Source organism: Varroa destructor, unplaced genomic scaffold (genome assembly GCF_002443255.2).
Source record: "Varroa destructor unplaced genomic scaffold, Vdes_3.0 BEIS01000005.1, whole genome shotgun sequence".
Classification (NCBI taxonomy): Eukaryota; Metazoa; Arthropoda; class Arachnida; order Mesostigmata; family Varroidae; genus Varroa; species Varroa destructor.
This window is the reverse complement of record NW_019211458.1, coordinates 27823496-27836881: the sequence shown is the minus strand read 5'-3', so window position 1 is coordinate 27836881 and position 13386 is coordinate 27823496. Positions and strand designations below refer to the sequence as shown.

General features: G+C 41.6%; 1 protein-coding gene and 1 long non-coding RNA gene across 2 annotated transcripts in view; one reads left to right on the top strand and one right to left on the bottom strand.

Annotated features, from left to right (window-relative positions):
• The window catches only part of LOC111250640 (uncharacterized), a 69948-nt gene that overhangs the window by 53833 nt on the left and 2729 nt on the right, over positions 1-13386 (bottom strand). The window lies entirely within an intron of this gene.
• Positions 540-3760, top strand: LOC147755495 (uncharacterized). Its single transcript, XR_015329411.1, has 3 exons — positions 540-1020; positions 2129-2332; positions 3363-3760. It is a non-coding gene; the product is annotated as an uncharacterized LOC147755495 (long non-coding RNA).

Genomic DNA, 13386 nt, shown 5'->3' with positions numbered 1-13386 from the left:
CTCGTGAAACGGGTGATCCTTAACTGGCTAGCGTTGTGATTGTAGACATCATTGGTGCTACCGTTCACCGATGGTCTTTTTCGCTCGCTGTTCTATGCGGACATTTCATTTAACGACGACTACTGCGGCCGTTACAGCCATACAACGTTCCACAAACAGGAATCTACCACTGCAATTTGTAGATTGTATAAATCCATATAATATACATTTACGAGTATATGTATTGCTATCGAACGATTGACGTGAAGAAATTAGTCGAGCGGCCTATTAAACTGACGCAATGGCCGGCTAAGCAAAAGACACGCACAATCGCTCATCGACTGTTGCTGGATTGGCACGAGGTCGAAAACAAGCCAACATAGCGGGCTGAGCTGGAAGTTGAGTGACGAGTGGCAACTCGAAGCATCGCAACTGGCAGTGGCTCGCTATAAAGCTATTATACAACACTATCCAGAATGTTATACGTTCACAGTTGGAAGCTACTGTAAGAAAAATATACCTCGATTTGCATGCAATCGCGTATAGATCAGGGGTAATCTATGCTAAGATGAACGACGCCGTTAAGGTTAACGGCATTGGACGACGCAATAACTTAATCAATGTCTTCGAGGATTGCTCCTTGATGGCCGATCAGCTAAGGAAATTTTGAGCCATTTTATAAAGGGACGCGGTAAATATTCAACGCTTACAACAACAACAAGATCTTGACCTTGATCAGCATAGCTAGCTACTCTGCGTGTGCAACTCTGCTACTTGCCATCCAAGGATGCTCTCTTTAGCACTGGCTGGAATCAACCGATTGGCATGAAATCGCAGTAGCAATGTGGAAAATACTATATTTATACGAGGTCGCGACGAACAGCAGCGGCAGCAACATTGATTTATACTCGTCACATGTCCAATTACGAGGGCTCAAAATTAAACCCTATTTTGTCCATATGTCCCCTTGTTACCCCCACAGTGTTACCGTTCCTCTCGACAAACTATCAGCCTGTATCCCAAACGGCTTGCATCAGTCAGGTGAATTTAATGACGAAATGCACTTTATTATACAATACGTCGGAACGACGTCATAATAGGTTTCTCAGCTATATCGCTCAGTTTTGCATACGATACGTTCTAGCCCTTGAATTTCCCTTTTGCTCGTCGTTTCCTCCGCTGGCCGCCACTCTCGCGGCCGTTACGATTCTATTTACCATATCATGTATTGAATAATTGTAACACCTTGTAATTATTGCGATACTGAAGGATGGTAAATTTATCACGCTATCGACCCGCGCATGATAAAGTGAAATGCCGTGTTCGCACGCGGTTATTAAGCCTGTATCTCGCATCGACCGTTTCGTTCCCCGTTAGCTACTGCGTCATAATAATAATAAATGGTATGGGTTAATTAGCGAATGACTAAGTACTAATGTGGCCACAATATCACGGGCTTGCCGCTTATAATCTTATGGGTCCCGTGATAGTGTTATCAGTTTTTACCTAACGTGTCTGTGTTATCGATTAGCAAAAATCTTTATTACGATCACTGCATATGTCGGTTCCTACTGGCACGCGTTGAACGATTTGTATCGGTAAAGAAAAGGCAGCCATGTATTGCATCTGGTCGCTACGTCCGCCCGTTTCCAGTTATTCATTAACGAACTCAACGACATCTCGTCGATCTTTAACGTTGGCTGTCGACTGGTGACTACCAAGGGTCGTTGTCTATTTTTCTTACTGTCTTTATCAACGGCATCATGGCGAAGATCGCGTATGTTGTTGCTATAAACCCTCAACTCTCTGTTAGCCTCTGCTAGCCGGATATGTTGTTGGTTTCGTTAGACCTGTAGTACGTCAATCAAAATGGCGATGATCGGCTGGACTGTTTAGACGGTTACGTAGTTTTAAAGGAAGTAAACGACAAATAACGATATCATCTATTTCGTAGTCCCTGGCCACGCCACCATTGTTTCTCACATTAGTAAACAGTTAACGCCGTTCATTAAATGATTTTGTTTGATAATGACACCGGCTACCTGTACACAGCGTATAGATGAGGTATCAACAGTTTCACGTCTTAGTTATGATGCGATGCTTTGAAGCAAAACCTCATCCTGCATTTATATCTGTTTGTATTTTCCAGATTCTTTTTCTCGTCTTAACCCTGTTTACGAAAAAAACCGCATTTCCAAAGGACAGTGCAAATATGGCTGAAATGTAACAGCCCCTCTAGGGCTTGCTACGCACGTTTTCGTACGCAAAAAATTCCAGATGAATGAAGGCGCACACATCTTCTCCAGTGTTTGCCAGTGTTCCATTCAGATCTTTATTTCGCTGAAGTTCCGAGGTACTTTTTATGCTATTGTGTCTTTACCTAGTAAATTATAGCTAATTAAGACAATTTACTATCAGAACGAACAAACGCAGCTATTTTTCTATATTTCCTAAGGTATTCGGATTGCAAATTTGAAATTGTATTTTAGTACGTTTTGCAGAAGGTCGGAACATAAAATAGTAATCACTCGTCTCTGGTGGCGTTTCCTCGGAGCCGGGCAATAAAAGTGTCCGGCTCCGAGAAAAGAGACCCTGTTTTAGCACCTGCCGCTGTATCTATACCAAGCGTGCTTTCGCAGTCATTTCAGTACGTTCGATGATCACAATGCAGTAGATTTTTAGTGCTCTGACCTAGCTTCTGGTTTGTTCAGATCGATCAAAGGCGGATACCTTTGACGCCTGTTTTACTCAAGTTGCGTAGGATGGTCCCACAACGAGATCGTGCGTGCGTGGCCTTATATTTGCATCTCGTATAGATATGCACATAGGTCATTGTGTATTAATATACAGCAGTGACTATATTGAGTAAGATATACATGTTAATGTAGAGCTTCTTGTCGGACTTTGGTATTGTCTAAGTTGTAGAGTCATATGTTAGAGAGTTATTTGCTGACCTTGTCTTAGGCCCAGGCCTGGGCTTAGAAAGTCGCGGCAAGGGAAGGTGTCTTTTTATCTAAAATAAATAATGTTGTATGGTAAAATTATTTGTGCCTACTTGGCATATATTTAAATACATTTTCTCCAGTGAATACACAACACGAGTTATATACAACTTAAAAGGAATGTTAAATATATTCAGACTAATGGCAGATTAAATGAAGTCTATTATCCCTCGCAGGAATGCATTATGGGATATTATTGAAGAAGTGAAGCGAAGAATGATTGACAATGAAGTACTACAACAACTATAATCAAAGTTAAGCAATATACATACGTATCTAATGACAGCATTTAGCCTGTTGAGATTCTTCGACGAAGTATATGGACCGTCAGGGAGACATCTTTGGCATAAATCAATTCACTTTACTCTGTTTACCTTACAGTCAATGCGGGACCTATACAACAGTTACGATGTATGTCCCTCTGAAATAGGCGCAAGGCCAAAAAATCGGGATCAGATACATGTGGAAAACTAACAACGAAAGCTATGCACGTTGAATACGTCTACGAGAGCGACGACGCATCTGTTCGTTTCAAGCTCACTGTGCAGAGTCACACGAGAGGTCGGACGTAGGGTCTGTAGATAACTAAGTCGATTAATGGATAATTCATACCTTTCCTCCAGCGTAAGTTGAATTAAAGTCTATGCGTTTAGTAATTATTTCGCGGTAATTATGCAGTACATGTCACCCCTACGGCGATCGATCACACGTCAATGGGCCTATTGGAAATGTCTGGATGTCCGCCTTTTTGACACTTTCATGAATAAAAGCTCACTAATAGAAACAACACGGATGTGCCATTATTATCAATAGTTGGTTTTTTCATTCGTCAAAGATAATCTTTTCTTCATTTTACTTCGCTGTCACAAGCAGTCAGTTTTGTGCCCGGACTCGTCGATAAAAGCTATCTTGTATGTCTATCGCGGTAGTGAATCGAGCGTTTGAAAATGCGCGAAAAATCTTTAATGCCCAGAGGCATTTCTTCGATACCATTGGTTACTGGAACTCTCTAGAAAGAACCCCGGATCTATGCAATGAAATAACTGAAACTTTCAGGGAACTTTTCGATCAAACAAGGATCGTTCGGCAAGCATTTACTTGAAATGTGTAGAATTAATCGCATGGTACCACTTTGTCTAATGTGTTATGCTACGGATCGTACTGTCTTGTTATGTTGCTTATCGCTAGCTTCTATAAGTTTATCTGACTTCATCAAGCTGCTGCACACGGCCATAGATTATTGTTTAAAATAAGTACAAGTAACAAGGCGATTACTATCTGCGATTTACTTCGCCACTGTGCGGAGCTTTCGCGTGTTTCCTTCCATTATTTTCCATTTGACTGGTTTTCCTAGCATTTCGGCCGCAACTAATTCCCTTACCCCCCGGCCCAAGTTTTTTATATGCCACACAATAACGGCATCCGTTCGAACGGTAAAAGCTAGTCGAGCTCAGCTTTCTCAAGCGCTCATTACCTAAGTTCGAAAGATCTTTCCTTGCCGAACAACATTAAAGCTTCTACAAATGCTTTTTTATTTTGTTGTTTGTTTCAACTGTCACATGACAAAAAAAAAACATACGTAATATGGAAGCGTTAAACCACTGGAACCAGATAGGGATCTTATATAATGAATATCTCTCTTGCAAATTACGAAATAACGTTTACGCGTTGTTTACTGAATGCTTGTCTAACTCAGCACGCGTCGTCGAGGCTAGAGAAACCCGTATAGTGGTCTCGATGAGCGTCTTAAACATTGAACGGTTAATTAAAAAAGAAAGCGGCACGAAACGTCATCTGTCTCAGGTAGCGAGGCGCTGATTTGAAGAACCGGAACGCTAGAGATGGAACCAGCTACGCCAGAGTGACAAGGATACATACGATCGCTCTAATGAGGGGAATAAAACTACTGGATACTAAAATACATATACAGTAATATTGTATAGATATATAGCATGTTTACTTTGTACCAACGTATGACACTGCGGCTCTTCTTCGGAAAGCTTAGCACAGCTCTTGACACACAATTAGGCGTATTATTAGTTATCCGTCGCTGCATGGATTGATTTGATGGTCGTCATCGTCACATCTAAACTGATCGACTAGGATAGGCAATGATTATTGTCGAGTATTCTCAAGTACAGACCATAGTAATGTTTGCTAACCGCCACTGAATAACCATGCGTCTCAATGCATCCACAAAGACCTCTTTTGTTCCTATTCTTGCCTCGTTTTCGCGCCTCACAATCCTGAGCTAACGCTAGACCCGATGATAGCATGCTCCGAAGTGCGATCGTTATATCTAGCTGCCAAGAACAAAATAGAGTTGGCTTTGATGACCTGTCGTAGTAGCATGTTCACTTTTCACTTCAGAATGAGTAGTCAGACAGGGAGGTCTAGAAGATCAACGGCGTGAAAACGTGACCTCTTACAATTTCCTAACTCGGCTCACGCTAGCTTTCCAGTCCAGAGCTATTCATCAGAACGGTTTAGCGTTCCTGTGTGAGTTTTACGCCATGGAAACAATTTATCGACTAGTTCAATCGTTACTTGTTATCTGTACGGCAACGGATTAGCAATGGCCAACTCTTACAGTCACGAGATGCGTAGACAGAGAGTGCGGCGGAACATACGGAACGTGTTCTTAGCGAAGGTACGAACTGGTAGAAGACAAGCGACTGTACGCCCATCCGATGGCGGTTCTCTTCAAAAATCCTTTCATCATAAATTATAGACAATACGAACTCGACGGTTCAGCCGTGACACAATGGTGGGGCCATCAGCGACATTCGTTTCGGTGCTAGCAAAAATGGTGGACGAAAGCCATTAAGAGCTCGTTTGTGTGATGCGACTTAAGTTAATTAGTTCGATAAAAACTCGGAAGTTACCTATACGCTATTTTATCTTGACAAGTCACCTTCAACAGATAGTGTAATCAAAAGGCCATTACTGTTTTGTTGAATTCTGTAAATGCTCATGTGATAATTGTTGGTACACAACGAAGGTCAGCTTGAAGCAAACCTAAGTACTTCTATCTACAAGCATAGCACTCCAGCAGAAAGGTTATCTTACTTGTAACTGCTCAAGTAGTGGATGGACTGAGGTTCTTCCATAGAGAAATAGCCGGTACTTGACGCTTCGATTTATTACATTGTTTGTCTATGTTACGTTTACCTCATTTATCATGATTGCTGCTCGATGAAGTATTTCCATAATAACAGGGCGCCAGCATCGCTGGAAGTAGAGATAATACGCGCTAATCTTTACCTAGCTTCATACTAAATTGCAAGCTGAACAACTTGAGTAAGTAATCGGGATTTGTTTGCTTTATCTTCGGCGACATTTAATTTTCTAAGCTGATTCGTCTGCTGCCGATATGTCTAGAAGGAAATTTGTCGATGCATTATCTATGATCTTTTTCTGATTTGACAGTCTGTTGTCGTGGATACCTGTCTTTCCAGGAATAGACCAATTCAAGCCTCTCTAATGAGACCTGAGTTGTTAAGATATCGATATAGGCTAGAATTTCTAGGGAGCAAACAGGATTATCTAGGAGCTCGATTCTCTTGATGGTTATTATCATTGGCTGTGATTTAGCAAATTCGTTCATGAAGGACCATAGACCTTGCCAGAGTGACGTGCATCCCTCGCAATCATTCCATGATTATAGCTCCTGATTTTTGTACAGAAACACGGTCTGGTTATCGTCATATAGTGTACTGCCGTCATGGTCGAACAGCTTTTGTGAGCGAGCACATATCTCGCTTCATACGAAAGGCGGGGAAATATAGCACACCCGGTATAATAAAAATTATAGTTAAAAAGGAATCATGATTTCTTTTTCAGAGAACCTACCCACACGGTGGGAGGCAGGTTCATTAATTAATAATAATATCTGCAAAGTAATATAATGATACTGTACGGTTGTATAGCTGAGTTTTTATTTTACTACGTATGCAAGATGAACGCAGTGATTTCTTGCTATTCACAAAACCAGGTGCCCGTGTCTAAAACAAATGAACCCCGACGGTTCCAATACTTGCTTTAGAAATAAGTATACACAAAGATATATACACACATTTTTTATGCACCGGAAAAAAATTTCTCATATTTACCATTCATTGAAAATTATTATTATTAGAAAAAAGTTATTCGAAAGAGATGATAATTATATGCTCCGATTTTTGTTCGGTGCAAAAAGGCTCTGGATGATATTTTTCTATATCGACAGTTGGACATTTTGAGCCTGATTTATTGATGGCCAGCTCTGCTAGATGATCACTGCGGTCGTGATTAAGCAAACACCTCGTTCGATATCCCCAGTCGAAACTACTGCCGGCCTTTCAACAATTTTCGGCCATTTGAATTGTGGCTGAGCGTTCCTATACACTGTAACAGTTAAAAAAAGAGTTATTCCATCAATAAGTAATTAGTATCATTTTCTTTTGTCTATGAGTTTTTATTTTAAATTCTACAACTTCAGCTTCCATAATTGTGCTTATTCTGGCGCCCTAGAAAAGGTGTCGCTTGTATGACCCTGCTGAATTATATTCGTTCAATATAATTTTCCATACAAGTCGAACACGCAATACATATTTTACTACAGGTAATAATAGATTGCGACAGATGAATCGACACCAGAAGACTCGAACTGAAGAATAAATTTGATGATGAACGAGCACGTCGACCTTTATTATCGGCACACAGCCGTTTGTAAGGAGACAGCAGGCCTTCGTATAGCGAGCCGAACGAACGATAGGCGATCAGGCCCAACGACCAAGAAAATCATGCGAGGTAACACTACTACTAGATACATGTATTAAAGATTGTCACACCATTTTAATTTGTAATGGCCATGTCCAGTGAAGACATTCGAAGCTGGTGGCTAACGTTTCATCAAACGGCTTTGCCTCATTGCAACTGCTAGTCGGTTACAGCCATAGCACGTATAGCCTATATATGCATATAGATCCGCTTTGCGTAACGCGATTTACTGACAAATAGGTGTTCTATATGGCACCCATCTATCTACCATGCTGTCGGTTGTTGTTGTTGTCGTTGTCGTTATATCGTCAAGCTCAGTCGAATTCAACAGGTGGTAATAGCCACAGCTGGGAAGGATGGAAGCTGCCTTGACTAATGTCGTATAATATCAGCTGTAGATAGACAACTTTTTAGACTAACGCTCTATAACATGAAAGTGGTGAGACGGTCAAAGCAAACGCTGAGACACTGAATAGATCTGTCCTTTGACGCTACAATCCTAGGCTTTGTTGTGTCAACGTCGCAAAGTCTGACATATTACGTATTTTGTTCGGTCGGCCTCTTCAATACATGCATGCTTGCTATCTGTAAAGTAGGTATGTTTAACAAAGATCTGACAGTGGCATCTCTTGCGTCGTTTCATATAGTCACGAAGTTACAGAAAATATCGTTTTCTGATTTATGCTTTATTTAGCCTGAAATGTGCGCCGGCAGAACCATATCAGAACTGTGTAGGCGGCACGAAACTACATTCAAAGTTGTGACTACTATATGTTGAATTATCTAAAAATAGCATCGTATCGTGTCGTATCACATCAGTATCAGCAGATAAAAGAACAGTACCAAGTAGCGCTATTATCTTTCATATGACTCAATGTCACTATTGTGCGGAAAAACTATACGGCACTCTCATGCACAGTAAAAGTGGATCAATCCAACCTGCCCAACGAAAGGGCCTTAAAAACAATCGAGATGTTAGCGCCGCTGGACGAAAATCAACATAGTTTAGGATAGGTCGACTTCAAAGACATGACGCCAGTCTTTGCGCTGCAGGCTTTCTGTATCATCGAAAGCAGCGCAACTGGCGTAAGCGGCGAAACACTTGATAGTAACAGAATAGGCAATTTTTGCACTGTCAAACTACAGATTAAATGAAGCTTGCTAAATGACAAAACAGCTCGGAAGCCAGACAGATCCAAGTGAAGTAGCCTAACTGTGGGTAAATACGCGTGTCTCCTTGGTCATATATTGCCTGTGGCACTGTAGAAGAGAACTTCAGTGGCATATCATACTTTAACTTCGAGCAGGTCAGGGGTCACCGAATGTGAAGAAACCACTGAGTGTCATATCGGCTTTGAATTCAGATCCATAATGCATTTATGTACAGCACGCACTGTGCGTGGTTTGTTTAATCCGTACGCAATCTTGAACAAGATTACTTCAGATATAATGCTTAACGAGAGATTAGTTGGGCGCATCCTAATGCATTGTCTGAGCCAAAGAGTAAGACCCTAAAATGTCGCGCATTCTCATAATACAGGGGTCCAAGTGTAAAAACACCTTTTAAGGAATATGCATTTTTGTGTGGTTCGAATACAAACAATCGTCGTAACTAGTGTTGATCGGAGACTAATCCTGTAGTTCTGACGAGTGTGCAGCTCCGTCACATAAACGACTGAATAATGTGATAAAATAGACAGATTCATGTGTTAAGCCCATTAGCCGCTACTTAGGGTACCAGAGACGTCCCCACCGGCAGACCACACGTTTGATGTAGGATGTAGCCATGGAGACATGACACTGATTGTTTTTAGTAACACAATGATCGCTTCCTATTAATAAACTGTGCACCTGAAGTAGTTTCCAGTTTGTTAGGGCCGTCACAGAAGCCCTCTGGGGGAGACTTGTTGAGTAGATGCGTTACAACAATCAGAAAGCACTGACAGAAGAGTGTGAAGTAACGGAAGAGCTACCAACGGCGTATACCTCTAGTCAGAATGTGCGAAAAAATGAATCACGCATGCTATCTAGCCGGCAACCATCGACTCGCCTTCTGCGAACGACGCGACATACATTAAAAAAATCTATTGCAGTAATAGCAAGTAATAAATATATCTATTCGTATATGAGTCTGTAGGCATCTTTAATACATTGTCACACAGGTCAAGCTGAATTTAATCGAATGCGTGTATGTGATATTCAACTGTGAAGAACGGACCCGTGTCGTTACTTACCATCAGGAAAATTGTGAAGCTGCTCAACTTGTGGCCCGCTCATCGTAAACTTCCGGGTCTTTTGCACAGCTATTGCTCAGGATCAAGTTCGTTAGATCCTTAGTTCTGTAGGTGGCTAGCACTGTTACTCAAGCGCACACTGAGCACATTAATTATCAGAGGCCCTTTGTATTGTTCGAACGAGGCGCGTCTGTTATGAGCGACCGGATAGTGGGTGGTAGGCCTCACACTCTACCCGACCATCTTCAATTGACAAACCTGTGAGAACAAATCCAACGCATGCAAACACTGTTCTTATGAATAATCCACGCTCTAGTTGTAGTTACTCTTCGAATGCGCAATGACCTCAACACGAATCACTTGATGAATGCACCGAAACGGATACGTAAGATTAGAGATAATTGTAACTAGTGCTTTTGTTTGATACTTCGCGGGCTCTCCTTTTGTCGTTGTGCATTTATCTACGTGACTAGATGTAGCTCTGAGCCTGAACAGACATCGATTAGCAGCACGTTCGCGATTCTTCAGCCGCCTGGAGCCGTTCGCTATCGGGCCAATATTTTATAAATTATAGTACAATTTTATCTCGTCATACTTCGCACTTATCGAACATCCATCTCGCTATGTTATTGACACTAGCGCAGATACACCTGGGCGTTTCAGCATCAGCTCTCGTTTACTCGATGAAGGCCAACATTTCCAATCACTTGAATTGACCTTTACCTAAACCATTATTGTTGCTATCGCAATTCCAAGCCGTATACTGGCGCTTTGCCGTAACGCTGTCCCTAACCGGGCAATGGTATCAGCTCGGATCTACCGGTATTTGTCGTTTGTAGCTTCACTGGGGTTTCGTTGAGACGTTTTGCGATTGTGCGTCGCTGCTACGGGGTGTCGTGCTTCGCCGTCAATGGGCGAGACCCGTTACGACGGGAAAGGAACGGAACGAAGAAGCGAGCTGACGTTTGTGAACGAAAAAGCACGTCTTGCATCCATACATTGGTCTATCCGTCCGATAGACTTTGGTCGTCGCCGCGACCGCTCCTTTATTGCTACGATGACATTAGCTGAGATTTGCCACTGCCAATTTTGCTTCTCTATTCGTATCTGTTTAATTGTTCGGCCGACGTCGACTGCTTGGGCGTTTTAGTGGCTAAATCAGACTATCGGAATAAATAGCTAAGTTCGTTATTTAATCTAGCTGCTTATTTATATTGCTTTTACCGAAATCATTCGGGGGATTCTGTACTTCTATTTTTATTATCATTGTTGCTGGTAGCAGTCGGAGCTACCTCGTCGGCCGATCAGTTCTGTTAAGTTAATCGTGCGTAATTAGGAGAAATAAGGATGTTTGCTAGGCAACTAATGGATAGTTGAAGCGATCGGTGTTGATCATAATTCTCGATATTCGTTAAGTACATTTTAACTTGGAAGATACTCTGGAGAATTAACTAGTTTACTCGAACCAAGGACATAGTGAATTTCGACGTGTTGAAAGACGTGAAAGCGCCAAAGGCGTTACTATTTAGATGCGTTCAGAGCCCGAGCTCGATCTTCGATGCATTTCGTTGGTTATACATAGTATATAGATGTGTTTGCGTGCAAGACTTATCGAAGATGACAACAAATAACGCAAATATACAGTGTCACTATGGATTTGGAATGTCGTAGTAAATTTTTCGTTATCTGCCGTATATTTTAAAAACCGAGAATAGTTCCGTTAGATTGGTGATAACAGCCGATACCCACTTCTTTGTTACCTAAATCTTACAAGATTACGCCTCGTTGAAGTGTGGCTATATCGCATTAGATCAGCTGGCTGGCATTCCCTGCTGTGTAGCGCTGGATGCCTGCTGTGGTTATATGGACCTGATAGGCCAGAAGTAGTATTATGATAAAGCTCTAACAGTAGTGGCCGGTCTTCTGAACCCTTATCATGCCAGCGGCCTCAATAGCCTAGTGCAATGTTTGCCACGCAAACATCGAGCGCTCCAAAACTCTCGCAGGTATTTGCTGCGTCCTTCCGAACCAAGTCAGAAGGCTTTCGCCGACAAATCTATAGACGTTTTAGGAGCTAGATAGAAATTGAGTTGTTGGTATTGCGAAAAATGGGTACTGCCACAATGCACAGTGGGTGGTTAATTAATTCAAATCACTTACCACATCAGCCATTTCGATGTATTATAGGTCAAAGATAAATCAAGTTAAACATTTGCTAAAAGCCCGTGCGCTAATACTGAACAAAACTAGCATTCAACGACGCAAGGGTATATATGAAATCACTCGATCATAAAGGTATAATATCGGCATTTAACAGCAGTACAAATCCAGTATCCAATGCTACGTTTTGTCGCCCTTGGCGTAAAAGAGAGCGTCCTCAGTTATTCGCTTGCTAGAAATAAAGTGAATCAGTGAAATAGGGCCGTTAAGGCGAAACTCCGAGACGCTCAGGGGATCTGATCGCAGATGCTGAACTATAATTCTATTTCAGAGTTTCTCGTCAGAAAGCGAGATTCTCGGGCTTTGTACCATCACCTGAAATAGTCTGGCAAATACGAGCTTATAAAGCAAGCTAGTAAAAAAAAATTACTAACTGGCTTTTTACTCTATTTTCCGTTAAAGCGAATCGTATGCGTACGTGTATTACATTCATTAATAAATTTCATCAAAAACTGTAACTTGAATGCCTTTACGTTGGCTTCCTAATGGAAGACATTTAGGCGTACCTAGTAGTTCTAATGTGGAGGCTTCCCAGTTTATTTCAGAGACGTTGGTTTCTCTATACGACTGTATCATCATGCAGTTACGCTGTCATCAATGCAGATGGTGCGTCCGGCTGTAAAAAATTGTTACGAAATCATGAAAGCTCGGGTGGCCTTTTCCGTCCAAATATTAGAAGGAAACAAATACTGACAAGGTTTCATAAATGGATAATATGTATTAAGTAATTATAACTGTTTTGACATTCCCAAAATTAATACCGAACAAAGCAAAGTTCATTCGCTTTTTTTTTGTTAAGTGAAATGAGTACGTATTTTCGGTATCTTTACGTTATCTAGATAGTTTTTCTCTTGTTGACGACAAACCGCTTTGGAAGTTGTGATGTAATGATTTTAGCTCGTTGTCGTAGACGCCTAGATAACTGTATGACACACAAGGATAGGTCTTATCCGTCAGTCAGGTAAATACTTTTGGGACTGCTGCATGCCGTATGCGTAATGGCTGCTTAAGGTGCCTAAGGATGTTCGCGCCCCTTTTTTGAGTCAGCATCGACAGTGGCTTGTTCCACTGCGTTTCCAGATTGATTTTGTTTGTGGCAACGGAATACAACACAATACACCCGCCATTTTAAGGCGGGTCTGTGTGCGAGCCCTATAGGTCTTCACTCTGGGGTATCTAGCCGAAGCACG